This window comes from Pinus tabuliformis, chromosome 5_2 (assembly GCF_031772625.1).
Source record: "Pinus tabuliformis cultivar Carrire ecotype Pingquan chromosome 5_2, CPIR1, whole genome shotgun sequence".
Classification (NCBI taxonomy): Eukaryota; Viridiplantae; Streptophyta; class Pinopsida; order Pinales; family Pinaceae; genus Pinus; species Pinus tabuliformis.
This window is the reverse complement of record NC_142306.1, coordinates 1,016,641,715-1,016,665,272: the sequence shown is the minus strand read 5'-3', so window position 1 is coordinate 1,016,665,272 and position 23,558 is coordinate 1,016,641,715.

Here is a 23,558-nt window from a genome sequence, read left to right as displayed (position 1 = left end):
TCACCACCCAAAAAGGTGAACACAGGTGTGGTGAGAATGCACCTTTTTGTTGTAATGCTCAACTTCTCTTGAGCTTTAGAGGCAACATGTTTTTTAGCTTTCGTGATATGGAAGGTTCATTTTGTTTGAAATTTCCACAAAAATAAGGTCTTCTACAAATAGACTATTGAATTATTTTAGTTAAAATTTTAAGTAAAAATTCCTAAACATTCTTAAAAGTGTATTAGTCTTTCATAGGCTTGCACATGGTCCTTGTTCTCCCTCCTTTTAATAATGATCTACCTATACCAACTTTAAGTCTCTTTGTTAAGATGTTAAAATTTATAACCTTAGATGAAAATGATATTTTCATAGACAAGAATACAAGTACAATTAGTATTAACTTTATTTTCCTCTTTAATACTTTCATATCAAGAGTATAAATTACAATGACCTTAAATGAACTATAACTTATTGCATTAAATTATTAAAGAATATAAAGATATATATATTTTTTAAATTTGTGGAAAAGACCTGTGAACAGTTTATGAAACCAACGTTTCGGACTAACTTAGTGAGTCCATCATCAGGGCAATGTGATTTGTCTTTTGAGAAGAGAAAGTGTGAAATCATGGAGCTGTTAATAGTTAAATGAGAAATTATTTGATGTTTTCTTTTATTGTCGACTTATTAAATGACTAACTGGTTATTAATTTATTAATTTTTTTTTATTTTTTTTTATCTAGCTCTGGAAATTCTCAGCTTCTCAAAATTTATGGCATTGTTAATTATGTCCCTTCCATGGTGGGACTTAATGGTGTTAAAGAGAGAGTCCATACATGTTGGTAGAATATTTTTTTTTTTTTTGTAATTTGTGGAAAAACCCTGTGAACAGTTTATGAAACCAATGTTTTGGACTAACTTAGTGAGTCAATCATCAGGGCAATGTGATTTGTCTTTTGAGAAGAGAGAGCAAGAAATCATGGAGCTATTAATAGTTAAATGAGAAACTATTTTATGTATTCTTTTATTGTCGACTTATTAAATGACTAACTGGTTATAGATTTTTTATTTTTATTTTTTTACCGCTAGTGAATATGATATTAGATATGCAAACATGCTTCCTTAGCTAAGGCTGAAAATTAATAACTAGGGAAGTGATCCTTTTAACTGTGCATGCAAAAACTAAATAAAGCAAAGAGTTTTGCAACTCCAGGTGCCAGAAACGAATCCACTACCTAAGGTAAGTGCTTTTCCTAGAACAAGATATTAAGGACTCAAAAACTTTGTTGCTTCCTTCAAGAGAGGTGTATTCCAAACAAAACTAAGCTATCATGCAATATCCTCCAAATTCACTCACCTATAACAGAAATCTTGTGCACATAAAAAGACAAGAGACCAATATCCAACAAAATTCGTTGACCAGCTAGAGACCCTTGTGTTCAAACAACGAGATAATAAGGGAATGTCAACTAGGGTGGAATTTTTCACCACCGAAATTGACAAGAGATAGAAGGGGTCAAAAAATATCAGACCTAATGCTCAAGAACAAATGAATTAATCCACACTTGGTGATCCAAAATGAATTCAATCCTTCTTTATTTATTTACTTTGTAGAGGGGTTTCATATTCTTAAGTGATTGAGTAAACCTTACTCCAAACCCCAAATTTTGGTTTTTAAGCCTAGTTTCCCAAAAAAATTCCCAACACGAGTATTTTGGGGTCTTTTCCTCTTTGTGGAGGACTATAATCTACGAGGATGGATAGGATATTACGTCCCATTCGTCCTCAATTTGTAGAGGATGTTACATGGCACCTAATAAAAGAAACAATGCTTTAATTTAGGAGGTAATAAATAAATTCTTATTTCTTTCCACATAGGACATACATCTTACAAAAATGATCATGGTGTCCAAATACTACAAAAGGTCTAAATCTTACTAGCATTGTCATAGTCCAATAATAAAAACCCTTTCAAGTGAAACAAGGTTAGTACCACATACTACAAGCACAAATGGAAAATTCAAAAACAATATACTTATTCAATGAAAGAATGACGAATCATATTAGTGTGCTTTAAATTTAATAGCTCTTGAGTTGCAGTGTCAATCAAAATTTCTCAAGTTGGATCATAATTAAGTACTCAATGGTGTTTTGGGTCCAATTTGGGGAAAAGGAGGAGCTCTTGGTGACAATGGGATGATCATGCTTTTCAGAAGGGAGCTCTGCTATACTTTTCAACATACAAGTCATTCATTCTAGTGGAGGAGATATAGAGAAGCCTTTAATAAGAACCTTTCCAAGATCAATTTGGAGGAAAATCCATTTTCAAATCTCAAACATAGTTCTAGATTCAAACAAGAGTAGTCATTTTTCAAAACATTTATTAATTCCCAAGAAATTGGAGCCAAGCTGACATGTTGACCATTTATTCTTCTACTAGAAAAGGAAGCATTTATGAAAAGTCCTTGGCCCTTTGATCCAGTATTTGATGTAAATCTCTTGATTAGAAATGTAATAAGAGATGCAGTTTATATTAAGGAAAAGGAAAAAGTATAGGGCCAGTTAATAATTATCTCTAACAAACTCTCAATAGAATCCTAACATATTTGAAATGGAAAAGGATAACTCCATTGTTATTTTTTGCTTTAGAAACTTTACTAATTTCCATGATTGAAGCATGTATTCATTGTTGTGGGGAAAAATACCTATGCAGGACGATCCTATCCACCTAAGGTGTGACAGTGCCTTAGCAACAAACAGAGACAGCTATTCTAGTATTCTTCCTTTATGAATTAGAATGAAGAGAGATGGATGGACTAACCGGTGTCTTCCGTTTGTCCCTCGATCAAGTTTCTCTTCTCTTTGAGAGTTCTCAGCTACTTGCCTTCTCGCTCGCCCAGCTTCAACAGGTCTCTGCAAGATCACAAGAAGAGAACACTACACAAGACATGGATTCATATTCATAACTAGTTCAGGATTAGAAATAAACTAAACATACTAATGCAATCATACATCAAAGATACATCAATATATAGGAGAAACCAAGATAGCTTTATTGATGAATAACAAGGTTCAGGAAGAGATACAACCAAGAAGGCTCCAATCCAGCATCTCCTTCCCAGCGAATGGAATTCCTATCTTCACCTCCCTTCAAAGCATTAAGCACCCAATGATTCTAATCTCAAACCAACAGCAATTCTTTGCAATAACAAAATTCCATCCTTTAGATCTCATGGAGGAGAGATCCATATATAGATGTTTGGAGAGAGGATGAGTTAGCTTGATATCTGACTAGTGTCCTCTCCCTCTGTCAGTTCTTGTATCCACTTGGAGGTTCTTGCTTCCACTTGGAGATTGAGAACCTCTTACTCATCACTAGTCGAATTCACTGAGGCAAGTGTCATTGAGGAAGATTCTGGAAGCTTCCTGGGTCTTGACACCTTGTTGAATGAACTTGCCACTTGTCAACTCTCATTCAGCGCACCTGGGTAGTGCTTCTACCTGCGTTACAGTGCAGGTAGCCAGTTCAGAGTTTGCATTTCAGCGCAGACAGCTAGTGGAGCCTCTGAACTGATCCTGAATTGACTTGTTTTTGAGCAGTTTCTGGTGGAGAACTTCTGTGAATTGCTGTGGTTTGTTAGCCTTGTTCCTCTAGGGGTAGGAACAACATGTTTAGGGACTTTGGATCCCTTAGATTATGGACATTTCATGCTTATAGCTGTAAGGCACAAAAATATCTATAACAGTTGCTCCCTAAAGTATGAGGCCATTTATCGGGTGAAATGCTTTATCAGGAGGATCCGAAGTTCATCCAATGCTGGGAGGAGACCTGTAATAAGATACAATACAATACATTATTTTTCATACTGCTTTCGTGATCTAGCTGAGGCGGACATTCCCATGCTCAGCTTTAAAAATTCATTTTCTGTACATAGAACAGAAAATCGTCTGATGGTAGATTGATGATTTTGATGAAATCATCATCCTTTTTGATAGGATGATTATCTGCTGCAATGATGTACATGTCAATGACTTTATATTTCCTGAATATATATCGCAGCCCAGATGGATGAAACTAGATCCGGGGTCTTCAAACTCGTTCAATCTTCACTCTAAGTACAAGTCGATCCTTGTGAGAAATGTTCTGAAGTCGAACATGGAAAGACATCGCTTGATTACCGGTCAATGAGGTAAACCATTAACAAGCGCGAGAGGAATCACCGATAATGATAATGACCCTCAAGGTACTGCAGTACAATTCACGTGGTGTGAATAAAGGACTTGGCATCGAACACCACGCAAAATCTTTCGGTCGAAGGTCATTGATGTATACTTGTCGCCGGAAGTGAGAAACTTGCCATTGAGGCATGCAAGCTTCAAAGTACTGAAGGGGTTGTTCCTAGATCAACTTCTTGGATAATGAGCTGATGTCGACAAGAAGCGATCCGTCAAAGGAGGGCCTTAATGAATCCCACATCAATGACACGGAACGGAGCTAATGATTTTGATGGAGGTGAAAACGATCTGTGACATATGATTCAGGGTGGCGGTCATGAAAGGATGAAGGATAATGTACGGCAGTGGATGGGACACGGTTGACTTCTCTGAATGACTTCTCTTGAACATATGGTGACACTGATGCGATGGATCGGTAGCATTACCCCAAATATGGATGGTATGGCGAGACCATGGTGATGTGACTGGTGAATGAAACAACCCAACCCGATTGTGGTACGGAGGAAAAGTGTCATGTTCAAGAGCGACTTGCTACCAACAAAGTTTTCTTGAGTTTCTCCCAATTTTTCCCCAGTCATTGCTGACCAGTACCTCTTTATTTTTGTCAAGCTTGAGGAGGATAACATATGCTTGTTCTATAACCTGCCCTTTGGGCAAGCCCATCGCTATGTTTTAATGAGCCTAGCGATAGTGAAACTCATTCTCGTCTAAAGACAAGTTTGTCGCTATTTAATGATTTTAACGAGTCTAATGACAAAGACAACTCAGTCCCTTTTCATTTTTAGAGAGTCTGAAAAGGTACGTAAAGATAACTCCAAAGTTCCTTTTTCGTCATCTAATCCCTTAAGTCCGAAAAAGTATAAAACAATACAGAAGGGATGAGCTTTCGATAGTTTTAACGAGCCGAACAAAACAAGCGCTCGATCTTTTTGTGCAATAATCCCTCAGGTCCAAAAAGATTAAAATCTAGAGGAGGGATAGCACTTCCTGTCCCTTTAACGAGCTGGAAGGCCAAGGACTCGGCAATCTTTTCATTTTTTACGAGTCAGATGAAAAGAGCTTAAAGAAGACTCATCTTTTGAGGAACGAGTGATGAAACGGGTTAGCAGCTGATTCCAGGTACAGGTTGGAATTTTCCAATCATGGCAGTGTCACAAGGATGGCTAGGTGAAATCACTCTTCGCAGCTGTTCCTCAAAATGGGTAAACAATCAAATGGAGGTGAACGATCGGCCAAATGAAAAGTGGAGGTGACGGTGAAAACACGACCAAGGCTTTAATGGCTGATAATGTTACATTCACAGTGGTTATTTACCAGGTAGTTCATTTTTTAACGAGCTTAAACGCGGATTGAAACACTTGCTCGATCTTATGTTTATTTTTTAACGAGCATGAACTATGTGCTAAAACTGCTCGGATCTTGCATTTATTTTTTAACGAGCATGAACTGTGTGCTAAAACTGCTCGATTAACCCAGTCATATGATAAGAGTGTCTCATCAAGATTCTATTTTTTATGGAGCTTCATCTCACTAAGCTATGCCCCGCATCCTTTCGTTATGCAAGTTCGGAAACGACTAATCCTACGAGTTTAAAGGGTTAGACCTACAGGTTTAAAGGGAGGACCTAAAAATTTAAAAAATAAATAGCCGCCCCTTGCTTGCACTCCAAAAGGTTTGCATGCCCCCAGGTATAAAACAGAGTTTCAAGGTTACCTCTACTTTAGTCCAATAAAACATTTGTTTTACCGAGAGAGGCCTACCTCTTTCAGGTTACCAAAAGATTGTTCCATTAATCTTTCAAACAGAACACTTCTTCGGTGATGTCTACCGAGATAAACAAAGGTGAGTGACGATGCCCACCAACTCACATAACTTTGACAAAAGAATCTTATTCTAGAATAACCCCTCTTCCTAGACGGACGGGGTACAGACTAGTCATATCCTCCCGTGGAAACCTACTCTATACCCAAAGTTTTCCTACCAAAGCAGACCAGGATGCATGCCCCCTGGGTTCCAGGCATATCCTCCCGGATTACTCGCGCTCATCAGGAGGACGGACCGTGGGTTGAGACACTTCTTGCGTGAATAGACCATTTAGGGATGGTGTATGACTATTTGCGATGCGTGATCCGGGAAATGAAAGTTGGTCCACGAGCTTGACCACTCTTCCTTCGTGCGGAAAACACATTACTCTAAAGAGTGAGGAGACGATGGCTCCCATGCAATATATATAGTCACGTCCAAGGAGTAGGTTATAATCCAAGGGTCCTTGAACGACCATCACGTTCATTTGAACGGTCTTCCCTTTCAATGTTATGGGCACATTGGGGAGGATCCCTAAAGGTCGACTGGTTCCTTTATCAAAGCCTGATAGATTTCTCATTTCAGGCAAAAGCGTTGGCGAACCAAGCGCTTTCCAAGCAATAGAGGAAAGGATACTCACAGATGCCCCCTCATCAATGATGGTGCCAACCATTACCATTCTGTATATTTGAACAATAATTCTGAATGGTATGTTGGCTGGCAAGCGGGGTCTGCCTAGTTGGTTCCAGTCGAAGGACACAACCAGGTTGCTTGGTGGTCGGACCGAATAGATGGCCGGGTATGACTCTGACGGACTTCCTTCCTGCGATAAAGGAATGGGTGCATTGCCCCCATGTTCGTCGGAGTCTGTGTTGATGAAGAGAATTTGGACGGTGACGTCTTTATTCTCCTCTGTGATGGTATCATTCGAAGATAGAGCCTCTGAAGGCAAAACCGGGTCAACTGCCGCCTCAACCTTTTGACTTTCGTCAGGTATGGATTCAGACGGTTCATCTTCAATGATAGGTGCTTCGGCTGACCACTTGAGCGGGCCAGCCGGTTTCTCAACTAGTGAAGGACTTGGCAGGAGTTTTTGATATCCAGGAGGAAGTTGCGTTCGTAAAATCGGGTGATCTTCCAAAACTCTTTTAGCCTCATCTAAGAAGGGACAACGGTGGATGGCATGGTCGCCTTCACACAGTTTGCAGGGAAATCTAGCTTTCCCTCTCTGTCCTGTGGCTTCACTTTCACTAGTTGACGGTGTGCTGTCAACATGGCTATCAGAGGTTGACGCCACCGAATTGTGCAAACGGGGAGACCAATCCCTTAGTATCTGAGGGATGCAGGGACAATCTTTGTGGAAGTGGTCTCCCTTGCATATGACGCATGGCGATTTAGGCCTTGCTAGTGTTGTGTGTGGATTTTTGTCAGACGACACTTGTTTGCCCCCAGTCACTTTTGGCTCCTTCTTCTTCTTCTCTTTCTTCTTCTTTTCCTTCTTCTCCTTAGGAACTTGGTTTTTTGTTTTACCAGTTCCGTCAAGCGAAGAGGAAGGAGGAGAGGAAGACTTAGATGAAGTAGAAGGCTGGTGGGCAACTCTGGTCTGGTCTAACTGTTGACTCGACTGTTCAGGAATAGTGGTGTTCTGAACGACATTGGTTGAAAAGAGCCAGACCGGCAGGCCAATTGTCAGTCCTGGAAGCGACAATGTGGCCATATGGGGTGCACCAACATCTCCCCAAGAGGAGAAGGGACTAGGATTTCCACCAAGGGGAATTCCTTGGTTGGTGGGCTCCATTTTTTCAACCTAAAGATCAACGCAGGAATAAAGGGTGATTGTTCCGTTTAAAATAAATTTTTAACGACGCTTAGACACAACTTGCTTTTTCAATTTTAGAGAGTCGAGAAAAATCTAAAGATGACTCTAGTCTCCTTCGATGTTTTAACGAGCCCGAAGTGACAAATGCTCGAATGGACTTTTTCCGTTATAGAGTCTGAAAAAGGCCAAAAGGAACTGCTCTGGAGTTCTAGGCAGAGGGTGTGCCAAACTTTTCGCAAAACTGTAGAATAATTTTTAGGGTACGGGCGGTCGATCTTCCTGAATGCTGTGTTCAGTGCATTGCGATCAGTAGGGCGACCGACACGGTTTCCTATGGATAAAGGTAATATTCCTATAGGGGTCTCACAATATATACGCGACGGTAGGTGGGAGCACAATCCGTACTGGCGCTATCGTCCCTCAGGAGGAATCACCCACCATCAACGAGATCGACAGTCACCAGGCTTTACGACGCCAGAACACGTCTCTAGCCTAGACCTCTATGTTGTGCGTTATGTTTCAAAGCGTTGTTAAGTTCATTCAGTTTATTTTAGGTTGATCTTTTTAGAAATTTTCCTTTCTGGATCACCACGAGATGTATGATACAATTCCTAAATGCAGTCTAAAGATGATAAGCAAGCTTTATATCTTTTCAACTATGAAAATCCTAGCTACAAAGGGAAAAGAAAGACACCATCTTTTCTCAAAGAGCAATCAGCACACTCTAATGCACTTTTCCTAAATCAAACATGCAAACTATCAAGATGCAAATGCACAATGCAGGTGTTTGTTTTCCGCTTTCTTAGTATTGATGCCTACAAAGAAAGCTTTTTGTACAACTTTGAATTTGCTTTTAAATGACAAGTACAAACAAGTTTACTTTTTCGAAATCAGAAAGGGTAGAAGAGAATACAACACTTTACGACTTTCGAAATGAACACTTGTTTCGACACTTAAAAGAGACAAACTCAAACCAAAAGCAAGAGTAAATGTATAATCAACTGTAAACAGCCAATGAACTCTCTCCTAAGATCACAATCAACAGATCTGAATTAAGGGCTACAGGATGATTATTTCACTCATGCAAAGGAAAACTGTAAATGACGCCACAAACACATAAAAACATTCACAGTCTTTTTGTACAAAAGGAGGTGGAATTTAAGCAGAGAAAAGGAGTTATCAGACTGGTACCTATGTTGGTTACAGGTTGCAAAAATCAGAGATCAAAACAAGGCAAAACAGAGCAGAGAACCCCAGCTGCACAAGGCCTAACTGGATCAGCGCAACCTCAACACAGGGGTTTTGACATTTAGCGTAGGTGGCCTTCACGGGACCTGCGTTGAAATGCAGAACCTCTTCACAGGGTTTGCGTTGAAGGAGAAATGAGAGTTTCTCACTGGGTTCTGGGTCACAGTTTGCTGATTAATCTACGGTTTCAGGCCAAATAAAAGCAACAAGCAAGGTACAATCAAAGGGATGGTTTGAGGGAGTACTAAGATCTATCACAAATGATCATCAAATCATTTGTGATTCCATTATTCAGATCATAGACAAATCCAGTGATTGGATCAAAGCAGCAACTGTCTACTTTGCTTCTGAGAATAGCAGATGCAGTTCGATTGTTGCTGTTGAGTCTATGAAACAAACAATGATAAAGACACAAATAAAATGACTAAACAGATCTCCCCAGTGGAGTCGCCAATTTGTTGTGGGGAAAAATTCCTATGCAAGACGATCCTATCCACCTAAGGTGTGACAGTGCCTTAGCAACGAACAGAGACAACTATTCTAGTATTCTTCCTTTATGAATTAGAATGAAGAGAGATGGATGGACTAACCAGTGTCTTCCGTTTGTCCCTCGATCCAGTTTCTCTTCTCTTTGAGAGTTCTCAGCTACTTGCCTTCTCGCTCACCCAGCTTCAACAGGTCTCTGCAAGATCATAAGAAGAGAACACTACACAAGACATGGATTCATATTCATAACTAGTTCAGGATTAGAAATAAACTAAACATACTAATGCAATCATGCATCAAAGATACATCAGTATATAGGAGAAAGAAAGATAGCTTTATTGATGAATAACAAGGTTCAGGAAGAGATACAACCAAGAAGGCTCCAATCCAGCATCTCCTTCCCAGCGAATGGAATTCCTATCTTCACCTCCCTTCAAATCATTAAGCACCCAATGATTCTGATCTCAAACCAACAGCAATTCTTTGCAATAACAAAATTCCAGCCTTTAGATCTCATGGAGGAGAGATCCATATATAGATGTTTGGAGAGAGGATGAGTCAGCTTGAGATCTGACTAGTGTCCTCTCCCTCTGTCAGTTCTTGTATCCACTTGGAGGTTCTTGCTTCCACTTGGAGATTGAGAACCTCTTACTCATCACTAGTCCAATTCACTGAGGCAAGTGTCATTGAGGAAGATTCTGGAAGCTTCCTGGGTCTTGACACCTTGTTGAATGAACTTGCCACTTGTCAACTCTCGTTCAGCGAACCTGGGTAGTGCTTCTACCTGCGTTGCAGTGCAGGTAGCCAGTTCAGAGTTTGCATTTCAGCGCAGACAGCTAGTGGAGCCTCTAAACTGATCCTGAATTGACTTGTTTTTGAGCAGTTTCTGGTGGAGAACTTCTGTGAATTGCTGTGGTTTGTTAGCCTTGTTCCTCTAGGGGTAGGAACAACATGTTTAGGGACTTTGGATCCCTTAGATTATGGACATTTCATGCTTATAGCTGTAAGGCACAAAAATGTCTATAACATTCATTCCTTGAAAGAAGCTCACAAATGCTTTTGATATTGGTTGAAGCAAAGAAAATGTGCAAAGTTACACTCACATAGAGTTATGGGAAAAAAGTATGTGGAGCTTGTTGTCCCAGACTCAAAACAAAGAATGGACAAAAGGTGAAAAATCCAAGTCAAAAGGTATGTGTAGCTTTTGTCATGCAGATGTAGGTTTTAACTCCACACTCTACAATGAAGGCTTTGCAATGCAAGTGACACAAAGGTTTGCATGCAGAACTTTGGATTAAAAGGAGTGGAGCTTGATGCTACATGTCCACTATTACCCCACTTTCTGTATGAGTTACAGGAGATAAAAATAACGAGATACAAGAGATACAAAGTAGATACTATTGTTATTCAAATTTAATAAAAAATATTACTATGTCTTCCTCAACATAAAAGAAACATCTTCCATAAAATATTTTCTCCATGAACCTGATTTAAAATGAATATCTTCCATTGACGCACCCAACCACAAATAGAAACAATGTCGATGGGCCAATTTCAGTTTAGAAAATTCACAATTAGTTTCAATTGTAAGATATCCTATTTTCAGTTCAGATTTCAGTTACACACAGTGAAACAGGACTCGCCGATCAATCACGATTAATCACAAGTTGGAATCTTCTCGCTCTCCAAATGATCCAATCTAAATATTTTCAAGTCTAACTCACATTTACCAAGCTTAACTCATGGTCAATGAAAGTTTTACTTGAGACTTGCCGATTAAAACAGTTTCCTGCGATTGATTCCAATTTATTTGATTTTCAGCCTTGACTTGACGAGCACGAGTTTTTCAAGTTTACGTATGCCGCATTGCTAAAAACTAAATGTCAGTCGTTCCAAAATTTATTTCTCATTTCTCAGGCCCAAAACTCATATGTCGAGACCTTCAGTAATCAATCATTACTCACTATCACATAGTCCAGACTCAATATCGAGGAACTGCCAAGGTGAGCCTAAGTCCAAACTCCATATTGGGCAGTCTCCAATGTGTTCTCTATCCATACTCCATATCGACCCTCGGGAAGTTGTGCATCACCTTCAGAATGTGTTACCTTTAGGCTTAGATGCTTCACTATTCAACAATTGAGGTACATTGGCACTTGGCTTAAATAATAGGTATATTACTATATTGAAGTTTCAATGTTGCTTTCAATGGAAAGTTTCAAGTTTCATTGTTCAACAATCGAATGTTCGACGTATTCCTTTGGTTATGACTTTTCAACCCTATAAATGGGGTTTAAATGGATTTAAAAAATGCACTAAGAAATGGTTTCTTACCAACCATCGACCAAGTCATCAAGCATTCCTTCCTTGGTCGATGACTTGCCGACTTCAAAGGCTTTAACCATGCATTCACAACTTTGGGTATTTTTGTTCTTCTATAATCTGTTATTGATGTATTGGTTCAATTGTCTTATGCTAAATGAACTTGCAAATTCAAGATTACAATGCAATATATGTTGATAATATTTCCTTTAGGTAGCATTTCCTCATATATACCTAATTGTGTTTCAAGGTCATAATGATATATTAGGTTGAAATGTGCTTGTGTTGCTGGACAGACTCCTCTTTGATCCTTAACAAAACCTCATATCCTTTAAAACCAACCCTATCTTTTGCGAATTTATATATGGCATTTTTAATTTTTAATTTTTATTGTATTTTACATGATCCAAATTAAATAGAAGGCACAACTCCAAATCTAAACAGAAGCCACAATTTAAACACAAGTCCAAAACAACAACAATGCCGAGGGAGAAGGACTTTGCTTGGGCTTATTGTGACAAGATTCTTGGAGACCCTAAGCTCTTTTGTAAATTTTGTAAAGCAGAATGTAGTGGAGGAATTTATAGATTCAAGTACCACCTTGCACAAATACCCAGCCATGATATAGGTCTCTACAAAAACGTTAACAAAAATGTCAAACACCAAGTAACCTTGGCCATTGATATGTTGAGTTAGCATAATGCAAAGAAAGAAAAGAAAAAAACAAAAATAAGAACTCCTGGAGTTGAAAATTTTTCTTCCGCTACCCCATTATCATCTCCCTCTATTGAATCCTCGATGCAATTCCCAAGTTTCGCACACATGCCTCCAAGTCCAAGTCAAACTCAAGGCCAAATGAATCCTCCTGCATTCAACATTGGAGGTGGAAACATAAACACATTTTTTTCTCCCCACACAAAATCCGGTTCCCAACCTACCTTGGATACCACTGGTTGGAAAAAAAATATCCATAGTCAGGCAAGGAAGGCCATTGCTAACTTTTGGTACTATTCTAACATACCTTTCCACTGTGCCATAAGTCCTTATTGGCAAGATATGATTGATGTTGTTGTTGTTGCATGTCTAGGGTTCAAAGTTCCTTCATTAGAGAGCATTAGGACAAATTTGCTATAAGAAATTGTTGAAGATGCCATGCTTCTGCTATCTGAGTTTCTTTCATCATGGGTAGAAACAGAGTGATGGATGGACAGATCATAGGAATAGAACTTTATTAAATCTCCTTGTATCTTGTCCAGTAGGTACAATGTTTCTCAAATTAGTGGATGCCTCAGACAAGGTTAAGGCTACAAAACGTATTTGTGAAATGATGGATGAAGCCATTCAAGAAGTGGGAGAAGAACATGTTGTACAATTTGTCACTGACAATGCAGCTAATTATATGGCTGCAGGTAGACTTTTTGAGATTAGGCACCCCACTATTTTTTGGACCTATTGTGTTGCCCATTGTATAGATTTAATGCTTGAGGACATTGGTAAGCTTCATTGGATACATGAGGTTGTGGAGAAGAAAAATCCATAACCAAATACCTATACAACCACACTATTGTCCTCAACACCATGAGAAAATACACTCAAGGTAAATAAATTGTTCAACTTGTAGTGACTAGATTTGCAACAAATTTCATATCTTTGCAATTTGTGGTTGAGTAAAAGATAAATCTGAAGAGGATGTCCTTGGGACCTAAGTGGCTGGCATCTAAACATTCCAAGACGCTTGAAGGAATTGAAGTTCTTGCACTTGTGTTTAATGATGATTTCTGGAAAGATGCCAAAGATATTATTATTGTGATGGAGTCCCTTGTTAGAGTTCTCAGGTACTTCTGGTCTTTTAACTTTTTCATGTTTTAAGTTTCATTTCAAGCTTCTTTTTATTTTCAATGTTTCATATTAATTTAAATTTGAAAGCTTGAACTTTCAGGATAGTTGATGGTGACAAACCCACTATGGGTTACATTTATGACGCAATGGATCTCACAAAGGAGGCCATCAAAAGAATATATGGGGATGAGGAGGCAAAGTATATGCCTCTTTGGGACATTATTGATGCACATTGGGATATGAAATTGCATTTCCCCTTACATGCTGCTAGGTACTTCTTAAACCCATAGTATTTTTATGATAATAGAAAATTTAATGAGGATGGGGATGTTCACAGAGGACTTATGACATGCATGGAAAGGTGCTTCCCTGATCCATAATTTTAAAGTCACGTCTTTTCCCAACTATAAGATTATAGAGCACCACCTAAATTATTTTCCTATGCCAGTGTTATACGAGAAAGTTTTAAGGTGTTGCCAGGTACCCTTTGAGGCTTGAAGGCTTTATCAGTTCATTAAATTTCTTTAAACTTTATTTTGTATGTTAAATGTTTTATTAAATTTTGTTGTCTTTTTAAGTTTTTACTATTAAGTATTTAGTACATCTACTCACGAACCCTTGCCACTTGCTAGGTCTTTGGTGGCAAAACTTTTGTAGTGATATGCCAGATTTGAAGAGGTTTGCCATTTGAATCTTAAACCAAGCATGAAGTGCTTCAGGTTGTGAGTGCAAATGGAGCATGTTTTAGAAAATACATTCTAAGAAGCGCAACCGATTGACACAAAAGTGCTTAAATGGCCTTGTATTTTTCCATTACAATCTACAACTTTGAAACAAGAAAATAATAGGTGAGATCTTGAATTTGAAGGTTTCATAATTTGATTTGGAATTTAAAGTTTAAAATTTAAAGTTCAAAGCCAAACTTAAATTCACATTTCAATGTATCATGATAATGATAGGCTTGGATCATTCACCAATAGACCTTGAAGAGATAGATGTGCAAACTACAAATGCAGTAGATTGGGTCCAATTAGAGGAGGCTCCTCTTTTAAGCCTACATGACTTGAAGAACTTTGAGAGTCAAGCAACTGGAGGAGTGGGAGGAATCACTTCTAGTTCTCACTCTTAAGAGTCTTAAACTCTTAGTTACTTATTTTTTCTAATTAGTTTGCAGTTGTTTGTAAACTTTTAGAAGCAGTTGCTTCTAGTTCTATGTACTCACTAGTTAGGAGTCATGACTCAGTACTTTGGATCATGTTTGGACTCATAACATATATGAGATGCTTATTCATTCATGATATTTTGGATATTTATTGATATTATGAATTGTTTGGACATGGCTTTACTGAATATCAATGAATTTATTTTTTTTTAATTCAATATATGTGTATATTTTTATTTTTTTAATTCACTAATTTTTTTCCCGATTTTTCCCCAATTTGATTAAAACTCTTAGCTCTTTTGCCTCACCAATTTATTTCCTATTCCGAGTCTGGTAACAATGGTTACAAGTTTCATTCCTCACTTATGAGTGCTAAGATGTGCTAGAGAGTTCCAATGCATGCTGAGGAGTGTTAGGGAGTACTAGGACAACACAAGTGAGCACTAGGTCAAAATGCATGGAAGTGAATGAATATGAGGGTGTGTTGGGGAGTGTTAATTAGTGTTATTTGTCATGCCAAGGAGGGAGTGACAAGGTATGCTAAGAATGGGTAAGGCATTCCAGGGAATATCAGGGAATGTTAAGAAGTGCTAGAGTGTGCTGGGTAGTTTTGGGGTGTGCTAACATGTGCCAAATAGTGCCAAGGCATTCCAGGTGCTAAGACATGATAGGATGTGCAGGGTGCCAGAGTATGTCAATATGTGTTAAGGAGTTTCAAGGCAACAAAAGAAATAACTAAGCTAAAATGAAAGGAAATGAACACATAAGAGGGTTAATAAGGACTTTATCTTTTTCAAAAGGGGCATGCTAGGCACACTAATAATATGTTCCAATACATGCCAAGTGCCAATGTGTGCCAAGTGCTAATTTTTGTCAATGCAATATTATGCCAAGGAGTTCCAGGGCATGCTAGGGACTACAGGGAATGCCAACACATGATAGGGGAGTGCTATACTATGCTATGGCATGCCAACATGTGATTTGGTGTCCTACTCATGGCAAGATGTTATAGGTACAAAGATGTTCCAAGACATGCAAGGTGCCAAGGAATGTTAGTGTATTGCTCCAAAGCATGTTAAGGTGTGCCATGAGTGTTGAGGAGTGCTAGGTCTCTCTCATTAATAGAATTGATAGAGCTTGATTATGTATTAAATAATATAGTTCCTACACACACTAGTGGAACTTTATTTAAATGAAATTTGCTAGATAATAAAGCTAATAGAGATCAATCATGTGTTGACTCATAGGAAGACTATATTCTTATGAATTGAGGGAAATGATACACACTAATTACTTCTTAAATAAATTACTAGCTATTATAACCACTATGACCTTGGACACATAATGAAAAAGACTCCACAATAATTGTCTTAAATCATTATATTTTGACAAAAAATATAGTAACAGGTACATAGTGTCATCAAAAACTCATTGGAATGATCAATGATGATGAAAATTTTTTGATCGCCACCAAAAGTAACCAAAAAGAGCATTGGTGAGGGTCAATAAAAGACCATCACTCAAAATGTCACCAAAGAGATAATTAGTGATGGGCCTTTAACGACCCACACCAAAAGTGTCACCAAAGAGAGAATTAGTGATGGGAAATTAACGACCCTCACTAAAAGTGTCATTGAAAATGGATTTGGTGACAAACCTTAAAGGACTATCAGTATATACACTTACAACAACGATTTTTTAAAGACCGTCACCATGTGCGACATTGGTGATGGACCTTAAAGGTTCGTCACCGGCATGAAGCATCATAAAAAACTCATTGGAATGATAAATGATGATGAACATTTATTGAAAATCACCAAAAGTAAGGAAAAAGATCATTGGTGACGGTCAATAAAAGATCATCACTAGAAGTTTCACCAAAGAGAGAATTAGTGATGGGCCTTTAACGACCCTCACCAAAATTGTCACCAAAGAGAGAATTAGTGACGGGCCTTTAATGACCCTCACCAAAAGTGTCATTGAAAATGGCTTTGGTGACAAACTGTAAAGGACCATCACTATATACACTTACAACAATGCTTTTTTGAAGACCATCACCATATGCAACATTGGTGATGGACCTTAAAGGTCCATCATAAGCATGACCCTTGCCAATGACCCTTTTTCTTGTAGTGTTTTCTCTTTTCAGGTCCTTCTTGAGTTATTTTTAAGTACAAATTTTGCAACACTGGTGAAAAATATATTATTATGTATATTAATGAATTTTAGTTGTACCTTGTCAAATACAAGGCAAAAGATATTGGAACATTTCTGAATTCTACATTAAGAAAACTATAAGAAAGGCCCATTGTTGCAAACTTTTCTACATAGCTCAAGGTGTCTACTGTAGTTGTAATATCGTTGCTTTCCAATTTTCGATAAATGGAAAACATCAATGCCCTATTTTTGTAAACCTACATGACTCTAAAAAAATCAAAACATTGAAATAAACTCATTTCTAATTGACCTGACATGTTTCCAATAGAGAAATTAGGGCCAACTTATCTTCATCTTTAATATGAAAAGTATTTATATGCTTGTCTAAGGTGAATTTTATGGATTCTTCAGTGCAACAATACAACATATTGATGATTCAATCTTGTTGTAGATTCCTCACTCTTGGGCGTATTTGATCTTGCTCTAGATTAGTCCTTCAAGCTATTTATGACATCACTCTGTCCTTGAAGTCTGGAGGGTGAGTATTATGCAAGACTACTTGCATTACGACTAGAATGGAGAAACAGTTCTTGGTTTAAACCTATTTTCTTCCAAGGATATGTTTCAAACGACACCTATAGCAGCATCACATATTATTCCAGTAGTGAGGCCCCTTGAACAGTACTATGTGACATCTTTGTGAAAGTGAATTTGAAGGTGTCATTGGCATGAGAAAAATCACTTATATTCGTTAAAGTTACTAGCAGTATTCCTTAATCTTATATAGCAGCTCAACCCTCCACACGAGCACCAAGTGATCTACTTTCAAATGATGACTATGTAGTGGTTTGAGAATTGGATTATGGCAACACTTTGGAAACTCTTTTTAGGAGATAGAAACAACTACTAACAACACTAAGGAAGCCATATGTATACCTCACTTCGGGACCTTCTCTATGAAATTTTTGTAATTATACTTCGACCAATAGAAAAGGTATCATGCCAACATTTTAAGCAATACTAGTTATGGGCTTGGATCTATTGACAATGGTAGAAAAAGAGCCTATTTATGAGTAGTTGCAGAAATTCACTTGGAATAATCTATATTGTGTAAGGATGCTCTCATTTTAAGAAACACTCGCGTAGCAGCCAAAATTTGTTCCACTTTGATAGGTGTTATTCACATCGCTTTGAAAAATGTTCTTGGACTAGATGAGATCTAGTGGCTAGAGAACAAAAGCTAATCAAATATTTGAGGTAGCACAGGAAAATGAAATACCAGTGAAGGTCAAATCATTTTATGTTAATAGTTAATCTAGATGTTCAACAATCCAAAGAGGAGGCATAAAGAAATTATACAATAGAGCACCTGATGCAGGCTCTAGAGATAAGAATAGATGGATTTCCCTTTAATTTTGACTGGATGAAATGTGCAAAAATCATCAATGTTCATGCAAGGATCTCTCCACTGAATTTTAAAATAAATAAAAGCACAGTTGGCCCGAAAAGTAGCTTTATTAAAAGGAATAAAGCTAAACTGAGAGGGTTTTGTTTGAATGGTATGACCTGAAGATCTATCTAGATGCTACCCATCCATGGAGAAAGGCAAAATCTGAGACAATGTCAAGTGTGCATTATAAACATAATAATCCAAAACTCAAGATTCATATTATAGGCAATAGTGTCCCCCCCCCCCCCATTCCTTGCTTGGTTATCCCATTGATCCCTGATCACTGGAATCTCCCTTAGCAACTTGAACCCATGCACTAAGCCCTGCATGTGCTAACCCTAGGCCTCATCCAAAAAAATGAAAAGGGTATGAAGCAACATCCTACTCAACATCTGGATTAAATATCTGCATCCTATGCTTAGATCTAAACACGCATATGATAATGAGGAAGGAATAAGGCGCTAATGGGGAGGCATAGGTAATGAGAATACAACTAGGTTATACCTATAATATGATTTTTGAACAACATGCTAATACTTCACCATTTTGAGACATTCTTGACTCTTCTCATAGCATAAAATATATTTCATAAATTCCAATGTAATTTTAAAATAAAAACACAACTAGTTATTCAGTTGAATGCTACCCATGTACAAAGTAAAACAATAAATTATAGGAAGGCATTTACAGGTTAATCTAATCTCCCAATGTGAGTTGCATCTTTTCCTAAGCTTCAACAAGCACATCCAAGCAAAAAGTAGCCAATATCATCTGTTTCAACATCAATACCTAGTTGACCATAGATTCAGAAAGTATTTCAATGTTTACTCAACAATTCAACAATGAATAGGGGGGTCAAATAATCTCCAATGCAGTGTGAATAGGGGGATAATATCCAATTCAGAGAGAAGAGGGGGATCAGATAATTTCCATCTCATGAGTCACAAATATCCAACTATACAAATTTATAGTGTCTAAACAAAACAACAAAGAGGGGGTCATATTCACAGGGAAAACCCTAAAAATAAGGTACAAAGGGAGAGAAAAGATCAATAAAGGGTCTAGAGAATACAAGAACATTTGAAAGAAAAAGCAAAAATATCCAGAAGACTGCAAACAAGCCTAGGAGAACAAACGAATCTCATACACTCTTTTATAAACATCTATCAAGGAGAAATCACACCCCATATATCACAGAGAAAGGAAGGTCATCAATTAGATGAGAATACAAACCCAAAGGCTATAAGGGACCCAGGATGTTGGTCAAATGCAGTGTGAATTCATCGAATCAAACTGCTAACCCCTGGCCCTAAAATCCAGGGAGAATTCAAACTATTTTTGTTTTTCCTAGGAATGCAGAGGGCGAAAATGTAATTTCATTTTATATAAATAAGATTACAATTTTTTCCCTTAGAACAAAAATATTATTTGAACTTCAATTAATTATTTGCCATCTTTGAGAGTCCAATGTTTTTATCTTATTGAAGACTTATCGACCATTTCAAAGAGTGTGATGTTTTCTTCAATAAGAATCCGATGTGTATGTTTTCATGATGAATGGATTCAACAACTACTTTTCCATCTGATCTCTAAATCACTGAAGAACTAAAAATAACTATGAGGTAATGAAAGATTAAAATAAACCCAAATTTTAACTTGTGAGATCAGTCATCACCAAACATCCTAAAAAGAGACACACTTTGATGGGGAGTGGTGGTCACAAAAGCCTTTTTTTCCAATTGTTTGATTGGTCCCTAATTAAACTGCGGTGCATCGATCCAGGCTAGTTTGAAGGAACGGTTCTTATAAACATGAACTAAGTTCACATCATGTCTAAAGCAAAAAAGAAGAATAAACAATGCAAAGACCTTCATGAAAGAGAAAATGTGTAAACTATGTGACAGAAGAACAATAAAATATATAATTTTACAATAAATAAAAGTACAAGATATCAATCATCAAATTTCCAAAAGCGTATATATACCTAAATTTGGAAAAAGATGTTCCTAGTTACGTCATTCACATCACCTCCAAAAGAAAAAGAGAATAATATAGACCAATGGAAAGAACTTCATGAAAGAGAAAACTATGCAACAAAAGACCAATAAAACATATAATTTCAAAGTCAATGGATTGTAAGACTTCATCATCAAATTTCCGAAATCATAGATACCTAAAATTGTAGCACATAATGTTTAACCATTTTACCTCAAGGAAAATGGAATCTGTACTTTAGAAAAACACATTGCTCAATATTTTTTTTTAGGACTTATTTGCATACCAAATTAGTTAACATTGTACAACTGTACCAATTTCTATATCACACCAATTACAAGAGCTAAGATAAAATAAGCAACCTGTAGGCGTAAAAAAATAGATTCTCACAATGCTGCCAAATTTTGGGAATAAGGGAGTTTCATAAAACTTCTGCTCGAACAAAAAATACATTGAAAGAATAGGTGACAGGGAGACATATGATTCAAGTTTCGGATTATGTAGGCCTTTGAAGGAAAAATTGTTGCTCTGAAATTCCTTTTCTCAATAAAGGAGGCATTAGTTATAAAAAATGCATCCTCTAGAATTGGGTATTATACCATAAACATGATTTAAGACTATTACCTGTCACTACTACTTTTTGGGACTCTATGATTTTATTTTTTTCTTTTTGCCTCCAATACAAGTATCCTCTATGTACTCACTGGATCTAGGACTATGATATTCTGGATCACTAGAATCATAAGCCCCACTTTCTTCTAATCTTTTTGAATATGAAGCAGTTGGAGTTCCATGTAGCTTTCTATCTTTCAGGGACATTTTTTGACCCTTGGTCAAAGGCTCCTCACCATCAAAAGAGATTCCACTTGCCATATGTGAACTTCTATACCCAGTACTTCCCAATGATGTTCTCTGGTTATGAGAAATTCCCTCTCCTGGAACAGGGATTAAAAGTTTATCTAGTAAGTTACTAAATGGAATAGCTAAATAACAAGAAGCAGGTACCCTATTATATTGTAATAAAATAGCCTTGAATATAACCTAATCATGACAACAACTGAAATTAAGGATAATATAAACATTTCCTTTGAGAGTCTTGAACCTAGGAATCTTAAAATCTAACTGATCTATCTGCTACTCTGAATGCATCCCCATTTTCATTAGTGGATTTCAGTAGGAAAATATAGCGGGTAATCTTTCGAACTACATCCACCAAAAAATAGAGAAATTTAACATTATAACAATCACCTCATTGTGGATGGTTTGCTCTACACTCTTTTGCTCTGCACTCTTTTCTTAGATTTATTGAAAAAAAAAATACAAGCCCTATTAGAATCAATAAAATGTATTAATACATATATACAACAATGATTCATTTATACTTTGCAGGAAAAAGGCTTGATGTAGATAAAAAGCTTCAAACCTTCTCACTCAAAATTATTGCCATCAAGCTCCCTATTAAATTATCAAACTAAGGTATGAAATCAAATAAAGAAAAAGTCAGGAACTAAAACTTCAAGGGATCAATTATTCTCACCACCCATAGATTTTGAGGAGCTAGGCACAAAAGAAAAACGTTCTGTTCCCCACTTTCCTAGACCAAACATATCATATGACTTACCTGCTTACACAAAGAAACAACATGAGAGATTTCAAAGAGAAAGTAATCAATTGTGCATGCCAGCGTAAAGGGGCACATAAAATATTTCTAACTCTACTCTAAGCAGAATCATTACAGTAATATTAAAAAGCCAGTCACACCAATATGCGAAGGAGACAATCTAATGAGTATAAGCAACAAAAATTTATATACAAGAGAATTTACCTACAGAGAAAAATTTGGGCAGCTCTTCCAGCTATATGGAGAAATGAAGGTATTTATTCAAAATATAAATAGCTTCCCCAATCTGAATTGTATTTCCATTTATAATAGAAATATTATAATGGAGAACAGTATGTTTTCTTGGAAAAATACAGTGACATTTATCTATGTGACTAAAAGCTACTACAACCAACAACATGTGAGCAAACAAATCTATTAAAACAGTAACAAAAACTCTGCATAAACAATAAAAATGTAACAACAAAACAAATAAATCCAGAGTGTCAATTAACTGCAGGATTTTAAGTGGAGAAAACCCTTTTCTAGATAAATTAGTTTCAGTGTGGTTGTGACTTACCTGGAATGCCAAACCCCTTCAAAAATGGTCCAAATGGAGGATTCTGATGGTTGCAGTTTACTGAGGATGCCAAACCCTGGCGCTTCTTGCAACGAGTCACCAAGAAATGGAGGATTCCATAAAAAATGTATACCCTGGTCCTTGGCGCTACTGGAAAGACCAATTTAGAAATAAAAAATAGAGGATTTATGAACTGAGGAATCCAAAACTCAAATTTATACATGTTATACACCCTTTCCATTGATAAAAACCACCCTTTCTATCGATGAAAACCAGATTTGAAAATAGGGAGCCATTCACCCTTGCCCTCCATTTGAAAACCAAAAAATCAGGGTGATCGGGACCAAATTGAACCTCCCAGACCAGAAAACCATAGAATGGGCAATTCAAAACAATTTTAACATTGCAAATAGAAAATCGAGCGATTGTAAGTGAATATAATCTCCCGAACTAGGCGAATCGGGACAAAGGAGCCTTCGCAGGGTTTATCCACCCTTGTGTTTTTGGGCTAAAATCAAAAAATAATTATTTCTTAAATAAAAGTTGGGCTAACTATATGAAAAGGGTGTTTTATAAAAAAAATTCCCCTCTAAAATGCCAAACCCCTTAAATTTCGCCCTTGGGCTAAAAGTTTCCCCTAAAATTTACCATGCCAAAAGGGAGCTTTTTATATGAAAAATTCCCCCACGAACATATAAAGACAACCTTGTGTTGTTTAGTGGGTGCAATGTTGATCTGGTTATAACTAGAGAACCATCCATAAAAGAGAAAATCTCACTCCCAGCACATTCATCTATAATCTAGTCTATAAAAGGAGTGGGATAATTGTCCATTGCACATGTACGATTAATGTCATGGTAATCAACATAGACCCGAATG